Consider the following 7,428-nt stretch of genomic DNA (forward strand, 5'->3'; position numbering starts at 1 on the left):
CCCATGCACTTAAGCTTTATTAGCTGATGAGAAATGAGACGCTACTTGCATATTTAGTAATGCAATTCTAAATATAATCCCATTACCAAAAGGAGGCATTTCCAAACACTCGTAAGAAGGCCCGTTACATGACCAAGATAATTAACTTGGTTAAGGATTTTCTTCATGTTGTGGAGATCTCATAATGACGTCGTTCAAGTTGAAATTAAGTTTGCCTTACACTGTTTCTGTGTTTAAAACCGTGTACAGGACAATCACGCCGCGGTGGACTTCAAGTCTTCGATCAAGATTATTGGGCAGCACTTCTTTATCAGTATTGCTGCAATATGTTGGTGGCTTGGTGCTTATATAATGACCAAGTATGTTCATTGTGCATAACACATCCAGCTCTGGACTTACATACATGTAAAACACAAGAATTACACTATTTGATTCCAACTCCATCCTTTAGTTTCATCCCCTTTTGTGGAGATCTTATACGTTTGGATTGAGACCATGTAATTCATCTTTTCAATCTTTTATGTCATTTAGCAATGTGGATTTTTTGCCAATTTTTTTTATTTACTAAGCTGATTTGGTTCTGAATTTGCAGAGTGATTCACCATGAACATAGCCTTGCTTCTGCTTTTTTCGGTTTTCTGTAAGGGTTCTCATCTAGTGGACTCATTACTATTGTCACTACAAGACCTGATGTGTTGAACATTGGTTCGATGTTCACTTTCGATTCTGTCCTTGGGAAAATTGCAAAACTTGCCATAACACTTGCGGTTGAAGATGTCAATTCCAATCCCAACATTCTCAATGGCACAAAGCTCTCACTCAAAATGCATAACACCAAATCGAGTGACTTCCTCGGAATCGTGGAAGGTATGAGATATATTCTTTAGTCTTTCAACTTGTCATGTATTAGAATGACTGCATGTTTAACTTCTCATGTTTTGTTTGCAGCTTTGCAGTTTATGGAGAATGACACAGTGGCCATAATTGGCCCCCAATTCTCAGCTACAGCTCATGTTATCTCACACATAGCAAATGAGCTCCAAGTGCCTTTGTTATCATTTGCAGCAACAGACCCTACTCTATCTCCTGTTCAGTTCCCTTTCTTTTATTCGAACAAAACGAAGCGATCTCTTTCAGATGACAGCAGTGGTAGACCTTGTTGTTCACTACCAGTGGAGAGATGTCATAGCAATATATGTAGATGACGATTTTGGAAGAAATGCTATTGCTTCCTTGGGTGATAAGCTAGCCGAAAAGCGCTGCAAGATTTCATACAAAGTGCCTTTGACTCCCACAGCAACAAAAGATGAGATCAGAATGGCACTGATCAGTGTGTCTACAATGGAATCTAGGATTCTGATCCTGCACATTTATACTAGTTGGGGTCTGCAAGTACTTGAAGAAGCGCAGGAGCAGAAGATGATGGATAGTGGATATGTGTGGATTGCTACTGATTGGTTCTCCACCATTTTAGATACTGATCCTTCTCTCCCTCTAGTGCAAACAAACAACATCCAAGGCGTTCTCACATTGCGAATGTACACACCTGATTCACAACTGAAGACTGAATTCAAGTCGAGATGGAGCAACTTGACTAGGGCAAGAAGATTACTTAATAACACTTCTTTTGGGTTAAATACATATGGCCTATACGCGTATGATTCGGTGTTGCTTCTTGCTCAAGCAATCAAATCATTTTTCGCTATTGGGTGGAATATTTCCTTTTCAAATGACACAAATTTGAGGGAGTTAAGTGGTGGGAAGTTGAATCTTGATGCTTTGAACATTTTCAATGGAGGCAGGCAATTGCTCAAAAGCATTTTGGAGGTTAACACAACTGGCTTAACAGGGCCAATTAAGTTTGATGCAGATGGGAACTTACTCAATCCTGCATTTGAAGTTATCAATGTGATTGGCACAGGGACTAGAACTATTGGCTATTGGTCTAACTCCTCGGGTTTAAATGTTCTTCCTCCAGAAAAGCTCCAAATGAAGATGCAGACTAATGGCTCCAGCGCCGGTACTCAAAAACTGTACAGTGTGATCTGGCCTGGACAAACAACTGAGAAGCCTCGCGGATGGGTTTTCCCTTACAATGGCAGAAAGCTCAGGATTGGAGTCCCCCATGGAGTTAGCTACCCCGAGTTTGTGGGTATAAAAGGCACTGATTTCAGTGGTTACTGCATTGAGGTCTTTCAGGCTGCACTAAATGAGTTACCATATGGTGTGCCATACAAGTATGTCCCTTTTGGAGATGGTATCAAAAACCCAGAAAACAATGACCTTCTGCACAGAGTCCAAATTGGGGTCGGTATAAATAGTACCTAGACTTTTTGTTTAACATGGTATGTTTCTTTGCCTCGATTTACATATCTTTGTGCAGGAGTTTGATGGTGTAGTAGGACCTATTACAATCACTACTAACAGAACAAAGATGGTGGATTTTACTCAACCTTATATTGAGTCTGGGCTAATTGTGGTTGCTCCAATAAGGAAGGGCTTTTCTGAGACCCTTTACTCCAATGATGTGGGGTGTTACTGGTGTTTTCTTCCTAGTTGTGGGAACAGTTGTTTGGATTTTGGAGCGCAGGACTAATGAGGATTTTAGGGGGCCTCCAAAGAGACAATTTGTCACAATTGTTTGGTAAGTGGTTAATTCCATATGCCCAAACACAACATGATTTGCATCTCTTGGGTTTTGTGAGCTTGAATCTATCTAATTCTTGTTTTTTCTTTTGGGGTTTCGCAGGTTTAGCTTTTCGACTTTGTTCTTCTCCCAGAGTAAGTGAAATGGCTTGTACTATAGTTAATTATGTAGCCATACCACTTGATTCGAATAATATATGTTTTCTTTCCAGATATTCGACATCAAATTATATTGTGGGATTGACAATCTGTCAATCTGTCACATAATTAATTAATGGTTAGATTGACAGTTTGGACGGTCTGGCAACAAAACATTTTGTATATGGGTAAATCTTGTTTATATAACTTCCCTTTTTCATGGTGTTTATGCAGAAGAGAAAACTGGCAGCACACTTGGTCGCTTTGTGGTAATCATATGGCTATTTGTGGTATTAATACTCAACTCCAGCTACACTGCAAGCTAGACTTCGATCCTCACAGTGGAGCAACTTTCTTCACCTGTGAAAGGGATTGAAAGTTTAGTGACAGGCACTGAGCCCATTGGTTATCAAAGGGGTTCCTTTGCTGAAGCTTACTTAACCGACGAGCTAAACATACATCATAGCAGACTTGTTGCCCTTAACTCGCCGGAAGATTATGAGAAGGCCTTGAAGAAAGGTCCTAGTGCAGGTGGTGTTGCTGCGGTGATTGATGAGCGTGCTTACATGCAGCTCTTCCTCTCTAGTCGATGTGGATATAGTATTGTTGGTCAAGAGTTCACTAAAATGGGTTGGGGATTTGTAAGTATCTTCATGTAAACTTTCATGTGCTTTGTTAATATTATTTTTTATCAAACCTCGTACGTAGGCAGTGCTTTTAAGTGAAGCGATCTTATCTAATGCACCAACTAATTTTTGTTACAAAAAAATACGAGTGTGTGTAGTAAATGGATTTTGTTTGAGGCGTCTTATTTAGCCTTAAAAAATGCTTCTATAACTCATAAAAACACTTTAACTACTTTTGTTAAATTTTTCAAAAAACTCCTTCAATATTTTTAAAAGCCACTGTCAAACAACTTTTATGAACAATTATCCGTATAACCTAAAGAAAATTGTGTTTGTATGAGAGCCAAGGTTAAAATAGAAAATGCATCTTTGAAGCTCATGGGAACTATGTTGTATCTTCCTTAGGCCCCTTTTGACACATTAAAACTAGGAATGCCTCATTGGTAATTCTTGTCTTTAAGTTTCATTTGTGACAAACCGATCTTGGTGCCATACATTGTGTATCTAAATCTTTAGTCGTATAATCAAATTATCTCAGAAGAGAACATTACCCATTTTATAAGAATGCTAGACTGAATGCGTGTTTTGGGTTTCATTAGGCCTTTGCGAAGGACTCCCCGTTGGCAATCGACATGTCGACCGCCATATTGAAGCTATCGGAGAATGGAAACCTCCAAAAGATCCATGACAAGTGGATAATGAAAAGTGCTTGCAGTGTAGAAGGAGCAAAGCAAGCAGTAGACCGCCTTCAACTAAAGAGCTTTTGGGGCCTCTTTCTACTAAGTGGCATTGCTTGCTTTCTTGCTCTTCTTCTTTATGTTCTTCGCATGATTCGACAGTACTACCGTCATGCAGATTCCGACATCAAGTGTTCACAATCAATAGGACGAGTGAAGTCGTTTGTTTCGTTTGTAAATAAGAGGGAACAAGAAGTGAAAAGCGTGAAAAGCAGTTCCAAGAGAAGAAGGACTGATAACAAATCCTCAAATAAGATAGTGCATCGTCAAGAATGCAGTAGCGATGGTTTGGATGAAAGTTAAGCTTGACTAGCTAGACTTGTTCTCTACTGCTTAGCAGTAAAGCCTGAATATGTATACCTTAAATTTCATGCAACTTTTATCAAACAGTTGGGTGATCAGAGAATAATATAGGGAGCACGACCACTTACCCATAATTGGACCATAATTTTCCCAATCACTCCACTTTCAACTGTTTGTGCCCACTTACCCAATTCAACAGTGTCATGACTCATCTAGGCTCCGAAAAAAATGATATTACGGTAGTTGATGTGCTCATATTTTCCTATATTTCTATGCCTCTTAATCTTGATATTTATGTTTAGTTCTCCTTATTTATGATTCATTTACATCTTTTAGTGTTTTTGTAGGTTTGTTTCATAGAAAGAAGAAAAGAAGCCAAAATGAGCTAACTAGGATTGAAAAAGCAATGTGCAATCTGAGACTAGGAATCTGCCTGTGCAGAACATCCAATTTCACAGAATTACTGGGAAATACTCAGATTTAATCAGACAATGATCCTTATATGCACGGAAAGCTACGGATGTCTACTTTATGTAGAATTTTAAGGATCTCGATTTCGATACTTCTGGAGAAAGTTATGATTATTTGAGTGAACATAGGTCGGACAGGAATCTGCTCGAGAATTTACAACCATTCGTGGAGAACTCAAGTTTCGCGGCACAAGATCATCAATTCTAATGTTTCAAGGAAGTTAATTCAGATGAGGATTCAATGATGAGATTATTCCTACTTTTACAACTCGTTTTCCAATTCCAAATGAAGAACGGAATCTAAACCTACGTTTTACAAGGAAACATGAAGCCAACACTACTAGAATTATGCCATCAGACATCACCACTATTAAATCGGTCGGAATTGCACGCAATGTAAAAAATACATCCTAACATCGGTTTATGAAATATCGATTTCTATTGTGATTATTAACATAGGTCGTTAAATTAACTGATATGTAAACTTCTATTTGAAAATTTTGAAAAAACGTGGAGGGACTAACTTAAAAAGTTTGAGAAACGTGGGGGCTAAATTTGAATTCCCCCAACACTTAGTCGCTTTGTCTGAAAACTTTTGAACCCTAATTGATAGACTCAGTGTTGACTGCCTCCTTCTTCGCGTCCCCGACCTTAGCTCCTTCTCCAACCTGATCTCGTTCTCCAGGTTCAGCTTTTTCTTTCTCACTGTTCCCTGAAACCCTAGCGCTCTCCTCCTTCCTCTCCTGCTCCCATAGCTACTGTCTCTCTCTCATTGAACTACTACCTCCGTCCCCTCACCGGCGCCATCGCCTCTGCCTGTACTTCTCGTCCAACGCCACCACGTCGTTGCTCTGAGATCCAAACCCCAACTGGTCCAACCGGCCTCCAAGGAGTCTATCCTCCTCGATTGGTGCGACTTCGAGCACCAAATGCCAACGACGGAGGAACTGAACACAACCACAATGATGACGGCGCGACTGGTATCAGGTACTCTGTTAATTTCCACAGTGTATTTCAAGTAACTTTGATTGCTAATACTCACTCATGCACACTCTGTTCTTTATTTCTGGGTTTGTAGATTCCGGGTTCTTCTTGCTCTCTCTCCGTATCTACCCATCTTTCTTTCGCATAAAGATAAAATCGCAGAATTGCAGCAGCCATGGCCACCGCGCCGCCCTTTGATCCTCCGAAGATCGACTCAGAAGCCACTGACACGAAGCCAAAACCTAACCCTAATCCTTCAAATTTTGGTGGATAGATATCAGAGAGGGAAAACCAAGAAGCAAATCAATTTGGGTAATGATTTTTCGTATTGGATGAGCTGCAGAGTTTGTTTGATAATCTGGGTAGTTCTATTTTTGTATGATTGAGCTGATTTTGAGGTTTCTTGTTGTTGTAGTTGATAATTGGTGGAGAAATGTCAGAGAGGGAAAACCAAGAAGCAAATCAATTTGGGTAGTGATTTTTCATATTTTATGAGCTGAAGAGTTTGTTTGATAATCTGGGTAGTCGTATTTTCGTATGATGGTTTTGATTTTAAGGTTCTAATAGTGTAATGTGCTTAGGAATTGGGTATTTGGTTGTTCTTGTTGTGTGAGCTTTTTTCTTTGTTTGATGTGTTTTATGAAGTGCTTATGATGTGTTTGATGTATTTCTTCTTCTTGGTATTGGTTTGAGGTTTTTGAGCTGGGGAGAGTATATGATACAATTGGTAGTTTTGGGTCTTCAGAAATTTGGTGTTTGGATTCCATTTTGCTCTGTGAGGTTGTATTCCTTTTGTTCATTGATCAAACTTGGCTATGCAAAGTTTGTACTTTTGCATTATTTGAAGTTTTCTATTTTTCAATTGAGGTACCGAACAAGAACAAGCAGTGTATGCACTGATAGTTCAATTTCTTTCTCTTATTTTTCTCTGCCAACATCTTATTATTACTATGGTTTGATTTCTTGTAGGGAGAGATGGTTTGACTCACAATATGCTGAATGATATTCATAACCATTGGAAACATGAAGAAACAGTGAGGATAAAATGTCAAGGTGTTCCAACTGTTGACATGAGAAATGTTTGCACCCAGCTGGAGGTATGTTATGTTCTAATCATGGCTCTAAATCTGACCCTTACTGGATCTATCTTTCTTTATATTTCTCTTTGCTCCCTTATTTGCTTCAATTAGTTTCTATATCCAGAGAAGCAAGAATTTAGTCAATGTTTTGTTCTTTCATGGTTCAAGAGCTTTGTTTTTGTTACTATTGGAACAATTAAGGTTTAGATAAGAGAGCTTGTTCTTGTCTTGGCTTTTAAGATTCTGGAAGTTAATTTTTTACTTGTTGCTGTAATTCAGCTAAGCAAATCTTTGTGGTTTTGAGCTAAAAATGGAGAGGGCTTTCTTGGGTTTGAGTTCAAATAAGAGCTGTGTGAATGTGAAAGATGAAGCCAATGATGAACTCAAGAATTCAGGTTTGCTTTATTTTTTATTTTGTTTACTTTACTTCTTGCTTGAAGTACTG

At 38.9% G+C, this 7,428-nt stretch overlaps 1 long non-coding RNA gene and 1 pseudogene across 1 annotated transcript; both read left to right on the forward strand.

Moving 5' to 3' along the window:
- Positions 1 to 217: 217 nt before the first annotated feature.
- Positions 218 to 4,451, forward strand: LOC112180285 (annotated as a pseudogene).
- A 1,680-nt stretch (positions 4,452 to 6,131) lies between these two features.
- On the forward strand, positions 6,132 to 6,987 carry LOC112185233. The gene is made up of 3 exons (XR_002930178.2): positions 6,132 to 6,216; positions 6,320 to 6,375; positions 6,874 to 6,987. It is a non-coding gene; the product is annotated as an uncharacterized LOC112185233 (long non-coding RNA).
- The last annotated feature ends 441 nt before the right edge of the window (positions 6,988 to 7,428 follow it).

Source organism: Rosa chinensis, chromosome 1 (genome assembly GCF_002994745.2).
Source record: "Rosa chinensis cultivar Old Blush chromosome 1, RchiOBHm-V2, whole genome shotgun sequence".
Classification (NCBI taxonomy): domain Eukaryota; kingdom Viridiplantae; phylum Streptophyta; class Magnoliopsida; order Rosales; family Rosaceae; genus Rosa; species Rosa chinensis.